At 39.0% G+C, this 13,849-nt stretch overlaps 1 pseudogene across 1 annotated transcript; it reads left to right on the top strand.

Annotated features, from left to right (window-relative positions):
* The first annotated feature begins 945 nt into the window (after positions 1 to 945).
* LOC309652951 (glycine cleavage system H protein, mitochondrial pseudogene) lies at positions 946 to 2,640 on the top strand (annotated as a pseudogene). The gene has a single exon. The product of its transcript is annotated as a glycine cleavage system H protein, mitochondrial pseudogene (transcript).
* The last annotated feature ends 11,209 nt before the right edge of the window (positions 2,641 to 13,849 follow it).

Below are 13,849 nucleotides of genomic sequence, written 5' to 3'. Positions count from 1 at the left end.
CAGGGGGAGAGAGCTCCAGCCCTCTGCCCTGCACCTGCCTGGATATACCTTCTGCAACACAGAGCTGGCTGTGATGAGAGATGGTAATGGCCTGCCCTTCCCGGAGTGAAACCATAGCTCTAGACCGGGAGCTGTGAGGAAACGGGGCCGCACCTTTCTGACTGCATTTTCCAAGAATAGAGCTTCCATCACACTGAGCTGGGGATGGAAAGCAGTTCTTGGCTCAAATGCCACAGACTCCCATGGTTCTTACTAAGGTTTGTAGTAGATTTTCTTGAATACATGTTTCTCTATTCACTGTATGTCCTTAGAACAAATTCCAGAGACTTTAAATGATTGGGTTTTTAGAATAATTTTCACTAGTTAAATGGTTATTTCACTGGGGAGAGTATCTCCCAACCTCCTTACCCCACCATTTTGAAAGTCTGCTACCTTAATCAGGTTTTTTTTTAAGGCAAAAAATAAGTTTGTTTGGTAGTATTATAAACTCATGATTCAAACATATTCAATGTGTTTCGACCCACTGCAATTTTTTTTGGGGGGGGGCTGCGCTGTGCGGCTTGCGGGATCTTAGTTCCCTGACCAGGGATTGAACTTGGGCCCAGCAGTGAAAGCTTGCAGTCCTAATCACTGGACCGCCAGGGAATTCCCCAATGCAGTTATTTTTATTGATGTTCAAATTATCCCAACTGTGGCTAGTGGGAACTTCTTTAAGTTGCCTCCAGAGTCCTTCTGAAGTGACCCTAACAGTAACGGACAACTTTCTTGCTACTAAAATACTATGGGGCTTCCCTGGTGGCGCAGTGGTTAAGAATCCACCTGCCAATGCAGGGGACACGGGTTCGAGCCCTGGTCTGGGAAGATCCCACATGCCGCGGAGCATCTAAGCCCATGCGTCACAACTACTGAGCTTACGCTCTAGACCCCGCGAGCCACAACTACTGAAGCCCGCACACCTAGAGCCCGTGCTCCGCAACAAGAGAAGCCACCGCAATGAGTAGCCCGTGCACTGCAACGAAGAGTAGCCCCCACTCACCGCAACTAGAGAAAGCCCCATGCACAGCAACGAAGACCCAACACAGCCAAAAATAAATAAAAATAAAATAAATTATAAAAATAAAATAAAATACTATGTATGTGACCTTCCACAGACCCACAGAATGCTTTTGAAAAACTTAAAAGTCATAGTTACCAGGGAACTCCCTGGTGGTCCAGCGGTTAGAACTCCATGCTCTCACTGCCAAGGGCTGGGGTTCACTCCCTGGTCGGGGAACTAAGATCCCACAGCTGTGCAGTGTGGCTAAAAAAAAAAAAGAAGTCATAGTTACCAGCATCAAAAGGAATATGTAGGCCTTCCAAAGAAACAAAGAAGATAAAATCAAATACTCAAAAGAGAAAAATAAATTTAAAAATCATAACGCACATAAAAAATAAGGAAACATTAAAATAGCATAGAAAAATATGACATGAATAATAAAACAAATGTATTAGTGATCATGATAAATAAAAATGGAATCTACTCCCTTATTAAAAATTAAGATTCACAAATTGGATTAAAATTCAATTTTATATTATTTAAATGAAGCACAAAATGAAACAAAAAGATTAATGTAAAGGAAGAGGAAACATATAAAACAAATACAAATTAAGAGAAATCAAATATGAAAATACTTACATTAGTAGAGTTTGACATTAAAAAAAGACATTGAAATTTATAAAGAAATTTATACATAGAAGGATAGAAAAACGCTTAACACTATGATTAATACCCTGCAAATAAAAGTCCAGGACCAGACAGCTTCATTGAAGAATTCTACCAAACATACAAAGAATGACTTATACCTATCCTTCTTAAACTAGTCCAAAAAATTGAAGAGGAGGGAACACTCCCAAATTCATTCTATGAAGATACTATTACCCTGATACCAAAACCAAAGACACTACAAAAAAAGAAAATTACAGGCCAATATCTTTGATGAATACAGATGCAAAACTCCTCACAAATATTAGCAAAACGAATCCAACAATACATAAAAAGGATCACACAGGCGGAGACCCTTTGCACCCCTGGGAACATGGCGCTGCAAGTGGCGTGCAGCGTGCGGGCCGCGATCTGCAGCCTGCGCGCCGTCTCTGCGCCCAACGCGCTCTGCCCGCCGCGGCCCTGGGGACTGCGGGCGGGCGCCGTACGAGCGCTGCGCACCGGCCCCGCTCTGCTGTCCGGTCGTAAATTCACAGACAAACATGAATGGGTAACAACAGAAAACGGTGTTGGAACAGTGGGAATCAGCAATTTTGCACAGGAAGCTTTGGGAGATGTTGTTTACTGTAGTCTGCCTGAAGTTGGGACAAAATTGAACAAACAAGAGGAATTTGGTGCTTTGGAAAGTGTGAAAGCTGCTAGTGAACTCTATTCTCCTCTATCAGGAGAAGTAACTGAAATTAATGAAGGTCTAGCAGAAAATCCAGGACTTGTCAACAAATCCTGTTATGAAGATGGTTGGCTGATCAAGATGACACTCAGCAACCCTTCAGAACTAGATGAACTAATGAGTGAAGAAGCATATGAGAAATACATAAAATCTATTGAGGAGTGAAAATGGAACCCCTAAATAAACTAGTTTGAAACAACTTAATCTAGCATAGTTGTCTTAAATTAGTGGTGGATAGATTTTTAAAAAGCAACTTTTAGCAAAAGAAACTACTTGAAACAATGTTGCCTGAAGAAAATACCCCTTAACTTCCTAATGATTTCAGATAAACACTATGCATCTTTTTCACAACACCCTGTGATTTTTAGGCTAGTCTCCAGTTATAATACTCAGAATTCCTGAAATTATCTGTGGTAAAACTAGTTATAAAAATTATGTAATTCAAGGATAACATTGCTATTTTAACCTTATATAATATTGTAACTTGCTTACAGCCATCCCTGGAATTGGGTCAAAATACTCAATGAACTTGCCACTGGAAAGAAATGACAGTGGAGAAAAGTTTGTTAGTTGTATAGTGTCCAGTGAAGAACATTACTATCTTAATTTTGCAATATACTGTGTTTGCTGGTGCTATTTTTATACAGTGAAGCAACAGCCTTGCAGGAAAATAAGAAACAGTTTAATAATAAAATATTCAACTTCTTAAAAAAAAAATCACACACCATGATCAAGTTGGATTCATTCCAGGATCACAAGGATGGTTCAACATATGCAACTCAGTCAATGTGATACAGCACATTAACAAAAAGAAAGACAAAAACCACATAATCAGCTCAATAGATGCAGAAAAAGCATTTGACAAAATTCAGCATCCATTCATGATAAAAACTCTCACCAAAATGGGTATAGAGGGAACATAGCTCAACATAAAAAAAGCCATTTACGACAAATCCACAGCCAACATAATAATCAATGGTGAAAAGCTGAAAGCCTTCCTGCTAAGTTCAGGAACAAGACAAGGATGCCCACTCTTACCGCTTCTATTCAACATAGTATTGGAAGTCCTAGCCACAACAATAGGACAAGAAAAAGAAACTAAACCTATCCAAATTGGAAGGGAAGAGGTAAAACTATCATTATTTGCAGATTTCATGATACTCTATACACAGAGAGAACCCTAAAGTCTCCACACAAAATTTATTAGAACTAATAAATGAATTCAGCAAGACAGCAGGACACAAAATTAATACACAGAAACCTGCTGCATTTCTTTACACTAATAATTAAATGTCAAAGAGAAAGTAAAAAACAATCCCATTTAAAATCACATCAAAAAAATAAAATACCTAGGAATAAACTTAACCAAGGAGGTGAAAGACCTATACACTGAAAACTATAAAACACTAATAAAGGAAATTGAAGGTGATTCAAAGAAATGGAAAGATATCCCATGCTCTTGGATTGGAAGAATTAATACTGTTAAAATGGCCATACTACCCCAAGCAATTAACAGATTTAATGCAATCCCTATCAAAATACCCATGACATTTTTCACAGAACTAGAACAAACAATCCTAAAATTTATACAGAACCACAAAAGGCCCAGAATTGCCAAAGCAATCCTGAGGAAAAAGAACACAGCTGGAGGGATAACCCTCCCAGACTTCAGACTATATTACAAAGCTACAGTAATCAAACAGTGTGGTTTTGGAACAAAAACAGACGTGTAAATCAATGGAATAGAATAGGGAGCCCAGAAATAAACCTACACACCTACAGTCAATTAATCTATGACAAAGAAGGCAAGACTATACAATGGAGAAAAGACAGTCTCTTCAACAAATGGTGTTGGGAAAGCTGGACAGCTACATGTAAATAATGAAATTAGAGCACTCCCTCATACCATATACAAATATAAACTCAAAATGGTTTAAAGACCTACATATAAGGGTTTCCCTAGTGGCGCAGTGGTTAAGAATCCGCCTGCCAATGCAGGGGACACAGGTTCAAGCCCTGGCCCAGGAAGATCCCACATGCCACGGAGCAACTAAGCCCGTGAGCCACAACTACTAAGCCTGCAAGCCACAACTACTGAGCCCATGCGCCACAACTACTGAAGCCCGCACGCCTAGAGCCTGTGCTTCGCAACAAGAGAAGCCACTGCAATGAGAAGCCTGCACACCCCAACAAAGAGTAGCCCCCACTCGCTGCAAGTAGAGAAAGCCCACATGCAGCAACAAAGACCCAACACAGCCAAAAATAAATAAATAAAATAAATTTATTTTAAAAAAAAAACCTACCTATAAGACATGACTCCACAAAACTTCTAGAAGAGAACATAGGCAAAACATTCTCTGACATAAATCACAGCAGTATTTTTTTAGATCTGTCTCCCAAGGCAAAAGAAATAAAAGCAAAAATAAACAAATGGGACCTAATCAAACTTAAAAGCTTTAGCACAGCAAAGGAAACCATCAACAAAATGAAAAGGCAACCTGTGGAATGGGAGAAAATATTTGCAAACAATGCATCTGACAAGGGGTAACTATCTAAAATATACAAACAGCTCATACATCTCAATATCAAAAAAAAATCAACCCAATCAAAAAATGGGCAGAAGACCTAAATAGACATTTCTCCAAAAAAGACATAGAGATGGCCAATGGGCACATGAAAAGATGCTCAACATCGCTAATCATTAGAGAAATGCAAATCAAAACTACAATGAGGTACCACCTCACACCAGTCAGAATAGCCATCATCAAAAAGTCTACAAATAATAAATGCTGGAGAGGGTGTAGAGAAAAAGGAACCCTCCTACACTGTTGGTGGGAATGTAAACTGGTGCAGTCACTACAGAAAATAGTATGGAGTTTCCTTAAAAAAACTAAAAATAGAGCTACCATATGATCCAGCAATCCCACTCCTGAGTATATATCTGGAAAAAATGAAAACTCTAAGTCAAAAAGATACATGCACCCCAATGTTCACAGCAGCACAATTTATAATATACAAGACATGGAAACAACCCAAGTGCCCACCAACAGACAACTGGATTAAGAAGATGTGGTATTTATAGACAATGGAATATAACTCAGCCATAAAAAAGAATGAAATATTGCCACTTGCAGCAACATGGATGTACCTAGAGAATATTGTATTCAGTGGAGTAAGTCAGACAGAAAAAGACAAACACTATATGATATCACTTATATGTGGAATCTAAAAATAATACAAATGAATCTATATACAAAACAGAAACAGACTCACAGACATAGAAAACAAACTTATGGTTACCAAAGGGGAGAGGGAGGGAGGGAGGGACAAAATAGGGGTATGAGATTAACAGATACAAACTACTATACATAAAATAGCTAAACAACAAGGATTTACTGTATAGCACAGGGAATCATATTCCATACCTTGTAATAACTTATAACGGAATACAATCAGAAAAAAAAATAACTGAGTCACTTTGTTGTACACCTGAAACTAACACAATATTATAAATCAACTATACTTCAATAAAAAATAATAATATCATTAATAAGTCTTGCTATTTAATAGCTCCCTGGAAAGAAACATGTATACTAGACAATATACCTTTTTTTCCCCCTCAGTGCCCATGCAACCTTTACAAAAATTGAATACATGGATACAACTGCACTAACAGTGGCACTTAAACAGGGTTCAATTACTAAAGAAGACTCACAGGACCCAAAATGACAAAACTTACAAATGTACAGTTTATTACAGGGAAAGGACACACTATAGCAAGAGTATGAAAGTCAGAATATACATCACAGCATATGATTCATAGCAGGGGTCTAGAAAGGCCAAGTGTAGGCGCCTATTGTTTTTTTTCCTCTGGTCCCACAAGATATTCTGTACTCATCTTGTATCTTCCTGCCCCAGTGCTAGAATTAGCCATTTCTTCAAGGAGCCCTGATTCCATTTATGGGAGAAAGGTATTTAGAAACAAAGATTTGGATGCTAGGTGTGCTTACTGCTGCTGGAGTGCCACTGTTTCTAGGCCATTTCAGCAGTCAGAGCTGGAAATATATCTAAGTATACCACCCTACATATACAGACATACCTATATTTCTGTATCTATTTACCAACTAGAGTACAGTATTTATGTACAGTTCTTTTTGTTGGTAGCCTTACATTACCTAGTCAAAACACAGGCTTTCTTTTCTTTCTTTTTTTTTTTAATATACTGGGGTATAATAGACAAAGAGCATTATACTAGTTTCAGGTATATAACATAATGACTCGATATATGTATATATTACAAAATGATTCCCACAATAAGTCTAGTTAACATCCATCACCATACAAAGTTACAGATTTTTTTCTTGTTATGAGAACTTTTAAGATCTACTCTCTTAGCAACTTTCAAATATGCAATATAGTAGTATTAACTATTATTAAATGAAGCACAAAATGAAACAAAAAGATTCATGTAAATGAAGTGGAAATATATAAAACAAATGCAAATTAAAAGAAATCGAAGATGAAAATACATTACTAGAATTTGAAATTTAAAAAAATGTCACCATGCTGTACATTATATCTCCATGACTTGTTTATTTGTAACTGGAAGTTTATACCTTTTGACCCCCTTCACCCATTTCACCCACTCCTCCCTCACCCCTCGCCTCTGGGAACCACCAGTCTGTCCTCTGTATCCGTGAGCTTGAAAACACTGTTTTTCAGTTTCTTAGCAACTTTTCCCCCTACCCTCTTTAGTGAAGTTGTCATACATTTTTAATAAAATTAAATTATTTTGTCACACTCTGAGATCATTAACAACCAAAGTGATTTTTAAAAATTTGCATACAGTAAAGTTCATTCTTGGTGGCGTACCATTCTACAGGTTTTGACAATTGTAGAGTCATGTATCCACTACCCCTTGTGCAGCCCATTACATACTCAATCCTTCCCTCTCCCCCAATCCCTGGCAGCCACTGATCTGCTTTCCTAGTCCTGTTGTAAACTAAATAGTGATATGGAAAGATAGCCATGTCCTAATCCCCACAACGGTTGAATATTATATCATATGGCAAAGGGGATTTTGCAGATGTGATTATCCAGGTGGGTCCTAAATGTAATCACAAGGGTCCTTAAAGAGGGCAGCAAGAAAGTCAAAGGAAGTAGTACGAGACATGAGGATGGAAGCAAGAGGTTGGAGTGATGTGAGGAAGGAGTCACAAGCTAAGGAATACAGGTGGCCTCCAGAAGGTAGAAAAGTCATGGAAAATAAATTCTCCCCTAGAGGTTCAAGAAGAAACCAGCCCTACCTTGACTTTATTTGGCCTAGTTAAACTGATTTCAGATTTCTGGCCTCCAGAATTGTAAGAGAATAAACTTGTGGTAATTTTTAATAGCAGCAATAGGAAACTAATACACATATCTTTAGTCTTGCCTTTTTCAAAATGCCATATGAATAGAATCATACAATACTTTTGAGTCTTTGGGGTCTGGCTTTTTTCGCTTGGCAAAATGCATTTAAGATTCGTCCATGCTTATGTTATGCATATTTTACTACTTGAAAAAATGATTCATTCATGTTATTGAGTGAATCAATAGATCTTTCCTTCTTATGACTGACTAGTATTCCATTGTATGCATGTACCAGTTTGTTTATCCACTCACCTGTTGAAGGACATCTGGTTGTTTCCAGTTTTTGATAAAGATTCTATAAACATTTGCATACAAGTTTTTGTGTGTACATAAATTTTCATTTCACTTGGCTATGAAAGACAACTCATAAGGGACTTCCCTGGTAGTTCAGTGGTAAAGAATCCGCCTTCCAACGCAAGGGACGTGGGTTCGATCCCTGGCCGGAGAACTAAGATCCCACATGCCGCGGGGCAACTAAGCCCGCGCGCCACAACTATTGAGGTCGCACGCCTCAACGGGAGAGCCCGCGTGTCGCAAACTATAGAGCCCATGCGCCCTGGAGCCCGTTCGCCACTAGACAGAGAAAACCTGCACGCCACAACTAGAGAGAAGACCGCGCACTGCAACGAAGAGACTGCGCGGTAACAAAAAGATCCGGTGTGCCACAACTAAGACCCGACGCAGCCAAAAACATAAGGAAAATAAATAAATAAAATAAATATTAAAAAGACAAATCATAGGTATTCATAGCTTTTAGGCCATGGAGATGCCGATTTAAATATCATTACCAGGGAAACATATTACTAAATAATAGAAACAAAAAGAATTACAGGCTTTTTAAGGCCAAGGTTACATTCACAGAACAAGCCATAAGTTCTCAGTTCCAGATGTCTTACAAGTCCCCTTTGTTAGAAATAACATTATCAAGGACATTTTAAGAAACCAGAATATCATCTTCTCATTCTGTTGCTGGGATTTCTTACACCAGCAATTAGGAAGGGCCTGTGGTTTTTCAGACTAAATGATGAAATTCCATTATTTAGAACTGTGAGAAATAAGGACAGTTCTAAGAAGATTAAAACTTACTATGGAAAGGAAAGGGGCAAAATAGAATTACAAACAACTGGAATAGGAGCATGTAATGTTACCCACCCCTAGTCCTTAGTATTGTTTGCTATGAAACTTTGTCAAATAGTTTCATGAAGTCATTAAAATTTACCTGTTTTTTCCAACAGATATGCAGTGACACTTCTGCCAGGGGAGTTTTGCCTGAATAGAGAAAAAAAATAAGCCATTCAAACATAAAAGTGGCAATATTTTTCCTTAAGGGACCAAAACTACAGAGGAAGAACTCTGAGTTGCACCCCTCAATGTGAAATCAGGTTCAAGTCATGTAATATGCAAAAGGCTTGTAAAACCAACCTCAAAGTGTGTAACAGATATTTGTCAGCGTATGGGATTTTCTCCTACTTACAAGCTCACAAGTTAGCCTGTTACTATGTCCTGGACGCCAGCAGCACAGTAAGCAGTGCGAGCACCATCAGCATATTTCTGTGGCTTCCCCACACCCCCAGGTCCAACAGGGGGCCGTGCAGAGGGGCCAGGTGTACACAATGCACGTCTGCATCGCAGCCGAAGGATATTGGCCTTGGGAAATTCACATCTTTTACAGCAAGCCTGCTCTTTATCCCAGAAGGAAATATCACCTCATCCCTCAAGACAGCTCCCTGCAAACACAGCCCCGAGAAATGAGCCAGGTAAAGTGGTCAGGGCCTTGCATTCTTGGCATATAAAACAAGAACAAGCAGGGACACTCTGGGCTGTGTCAGATTGTATCTCCCAATAATATTATACCCAGAGAGAAAAGAGGCCATCTCTCCTTCCACATGAAGTGAACAATAAGATGTACTGCCCAAAGTTTTGTCCCTAGAATATTTTCTTTTACCACTATTTTTCAGTGGTAAAATAGAGGCTAGAATGCAGCTACCTCCTGCCTTTAGCTGGTTCCAGCAAACTGTGCAAAATCCAGGCCTGTGCTTTTTCTCTGTTAACCAGTCATAGAGAACTCTCTGGGAAGCCATAAATGTGGATTAAGTGAGAAGTAAATCGGTAGGAGCAAGTACCGTAGGAGTTGAAAACACCTCTTCAGGCAGTTTACTTGTGCCTTCTGACTAGCTTGGACTCAATCGTATATATAACGTTATCATTTTCAAACAGAATACCGCTGTCACATCCAACTTTATGTTTCCATGGATCAGATAACACCTAGTTCCTGACGGTCATTTCAAGTAGCATACCTCGCTCTCCTTTTACCTTCCAGATCTCCTGCTCATGCTTTCCAATGAGTGAACCCACCCAGAAGCTAGAGGGCTAGGAAACCTGTTGATACAATCCCTTCCCAGGGCCAGGGGAGGTAGAGAGGGCGGAGTGAATCTCGAAGGGCAAATGGAAGATATCCAGCACAGCCCATAAATGGCATTGATGTCATTGGTGTGATTTTCTAAAACATTAAACCATTCTTGGTAACATTCCAAACAAAACAACACACACTCCTTTCAATTTACACAGTAGTTCCGTTCCTGGAAAATTCCAGGATATTAAAACTGTTCAGAAAATACTTTGAGTTATGCTCGCTTCAGCAGCAATATACTAAAATTGGAATTATACAGAGAAGATTAGCATGGCCCCTGAACCAGAATGACATGCACATTTGTGGAAGCATCTCATATTTTTAAAAGTAAATTTTAGAAAAAGAAAAAAGTACTTTGACTTTACATGTAAAATGAGGTTAGGCTTAGGCTGAGACAATCACAGATAGGTTTCTGATACACACGACTGGCTAGAGCGACATTTGAAAATTATGTAAGGTGTAGAAAAGTTCATCCCTGTGAATGTCACGTGCATTGAAGAACATATGACATTCTTGGCCCCTGCCCTCTAACTGCCAGGAGATTCCTGCCAGGAGATTCCTGCCAGGAGATTCCTGCCAGGGGATTCCTGTCAATCACTGTAACAACAAAAATAGCCCCACGTGTTTTCAAAGCATACCCTTGGTGGTACTGCCCCCAGTGAGACCCACTCTCCTAAGGTGAAACATTCATCATTACAGAATTTGAGTCTGATACTTCATCCCCTTAGCGGCTGGGGGAGACAATAAATGGAAGAAATGACTTTTCAATTCATGGGTCCTTGTTCAATCCAATATACAAAAGTCTCTGACCCAGCTACCAAACACTTGCTGCCATTTCTAGCAACATACTGTGAATTTGAATTTTATGATTTAATATAAATAAAAAGTAAGAAAATAACTGGATGCGAAGCTCAAGCTTCACATGGAGCCAGGTAAAGTTTATAAATAACCACATTTCATGTCACTTGACATTAAACTATAACATTTTTCTAGTTTTAACTTACACATTTTAGGTAACACATACACATTATATAAAATTATAAAATAGACACAAAAATAAAAAGTAAAAACATAATATTCTGTGGTAGACAGAATAATGGCCCCCCTCAAAGATGTCCACGACCTAATCCCTGGAACCATTTACATGGCAAAAGGGATTCTAAAGATGTGACTAGGGACTCCCACGGTGGTCCAGTGGTAAAGAATCCACCTTCCAACGCAGGGGATGTGTGTTCTATCCCTGGTGAGGAAACTAAGTTCCCACATGCCGCGGGGCAACTAAGCCCACACGCCACAACTACTGAGCTCTTGTGCCTCATCTAGAGCACGCGTGCCGCAAACTACAGAGCCCATGCGCTCTGGAAGCCATGCACCACAACTAGAGAGCCCACACACCACAACTAGAGAGAATCCCACATGCCACAACTAGAGAGAAGCCCGCACACCACAACGAAGAGCCCACGTGCCACAATGAAAGATCCCACGTGCCTCAACGAAGATCTCGGGCGCCACAACAAAGACCCAACGCAGCCAAAAAGAAATAAAATAATTAATTAATTAATCTTTTTTTTGAATTTTATTTATTTTTTTATACAGCAGGTTCTTATTAGTCTCAATTTTATACACATCAGTGTATACATCTCAATCCAAATCGCCCAATTCATCACACCACCAACCCCAACCCACCGCGGCTTTCCCCCCTTGATGTCCATACGTTTGTTCTCTACATCTGTGTCTCAAATTCTGCCCTGCAAACCGGTTCATCTGTACCGTTTTTCTAGGTGCCACATACATGCGTTAATATACGATATTTGTTTTTCTCTTTCTGACTTACTTCACTCTGTATGACAGTCTCTAGATCCATCCACGTCTCAACAAATGACCCAATTTCGTTCCTTTTTATGGCTGAGTAATATTCCATTGTATATATGTACCACATCTTCTTAATCCGTTCGTCTGTCAATGGGCATTTAGGTTGCTTCCATGACCTGGCTACTGTAAATAGTGCTGCAATGAACATTGGGGTGCATGTGTCTTTTTGAATAATGGTTTTCTCTGGGCATATGCCCAGTAGTGGGATTGCTGGATCATATGGTAATGCTATTTTTAGTTTTTTAAGGAACCTCCATACTGGTCTCCATAGTGGCTGTATCAATTTACATTCCCACCAACAGTGCAAGAGGGTTCCCTTTTCTCCACACCCTCTCCAGCATTTGTTGTTTGTAGATTTTCTGATGATGCCCATTCTAACTGGTGTGAGGTGATACCTCATTGTAGTTTTGATTTGCATTTCTCTAATAATTAGTGATGTTGAGCAGCTTTTCATGTGTTTCTTGGACATCTGTATGTCTTCTTTGGAGACATGTCTATTTAGGTCTTCTGCCCACTTTTTGATTGGGTTGTTTGTTTCTTTAATATTGAGCTGCATGAGCTGTTTATATATTTTGGAGATTAATCCTTTGTCTGTTGATTTGTTTGCAAATATTTTCTCCCATTCTGAGGGTTGTCTTTTCGTCTTGTTTATGGTTTCCTTTGCTGTGCAAAAGCTTTGAAGTTTCATTAGGTCCCATTTGTTTATTTTTGTTTTTATTTCCATTACTCTAGGAGGTGGATCAAAAAAGATCTTGCTGTGCTTTATGTCATAGAGTGTTCTTCCTATGTTTTCCTCTAAGAGTTTGATAGTGTCCAGTCTTACATTTAGGTCTCGAATCCATTTTGAGCTTATTTTTGTGTATGGTGTTAGGAAATGTTCTAATTTCATTCTTTTACATATAGCTGTCCAGTTTTCCCAGCACCACTTATTGAAGAGACTGTCTTTTCTCCATTGTATATCCTTGCCTCCTTTGTCATAGATTAGTTGACCATAGGTGCATGGGTTTATCTCTGGGCTTTCTATCCTGTTCCATTGATCTATATTTCTGTTTCTGTGCCAGTACAATATTGCCTTGACTACTGTAGCTTTGTAGTATACTCTGAAGTCAGGGAGTCTGATTCCTCCAGCTCCGTTTTTTTCCTTCAAGACTGCTTTGGCTATTCGGGGTCTTTTGTGTCTCCATACAAATTTTAAGATTCTTCGTTCTAGTTCCGTAAAAAGTGCCATTGGTAATTTGATAGGGATTGCATTGAATCTGTAGGTTGCTGTGGGTAGTATAGTCATTTTCACAGAATTGATTCTTCCAATCCAAGAACATGGTATATCTCTCCATCTGTGTCATCTTTAATTTCTTTCATCAGTGTCTTATAGTTTTCTGCATACAGGTCTTTTGTCTCCCTAGGTAGGTTTATTCCTAGGTATTTTATTCTTTTTGTTGCAATGGTAAATGGGAGTGTCTCCATAATTTCCCTTTCAGATTTTTCATCATTAGTGTATAGGAATGCAAGAGATTTCTGTGCATTAATTTTGTATCCTGCAACTTTACTAAATTCATTGATTAGCTCTAGTAGTTTTCTGGTGGCATCTTTAGGATTCTCTATGTATAGTATCATGTCATCTGCAAACAGTGACAGTTTTACTTCTTCTTTTCCAACTTGTATTCCTTTTATTTCTTTTTCTTCTCTGATTGCCGTGGCTAGGACTTCCAAAACTGTGTTGAATAAT

The sequence above is a fragment of the Balaenoptera physalus genome (assembly GCF_965194825.1).
Source record: "Balaenoptera physalus genome assembly, chromosome: X".
Classification (NCBI taxonomy): Eukaryota; Metazoa; Chordata; class Mammalia; order Artiodactyla; family Balaenopteridae; genus Balaenoptera; species Balaenoptera physalus.
The sequence above is the reverse complement of the archived record's forward strand: the minus strand, read 5'-3'. Positions and strand labels throughout refer to the sequence as shown.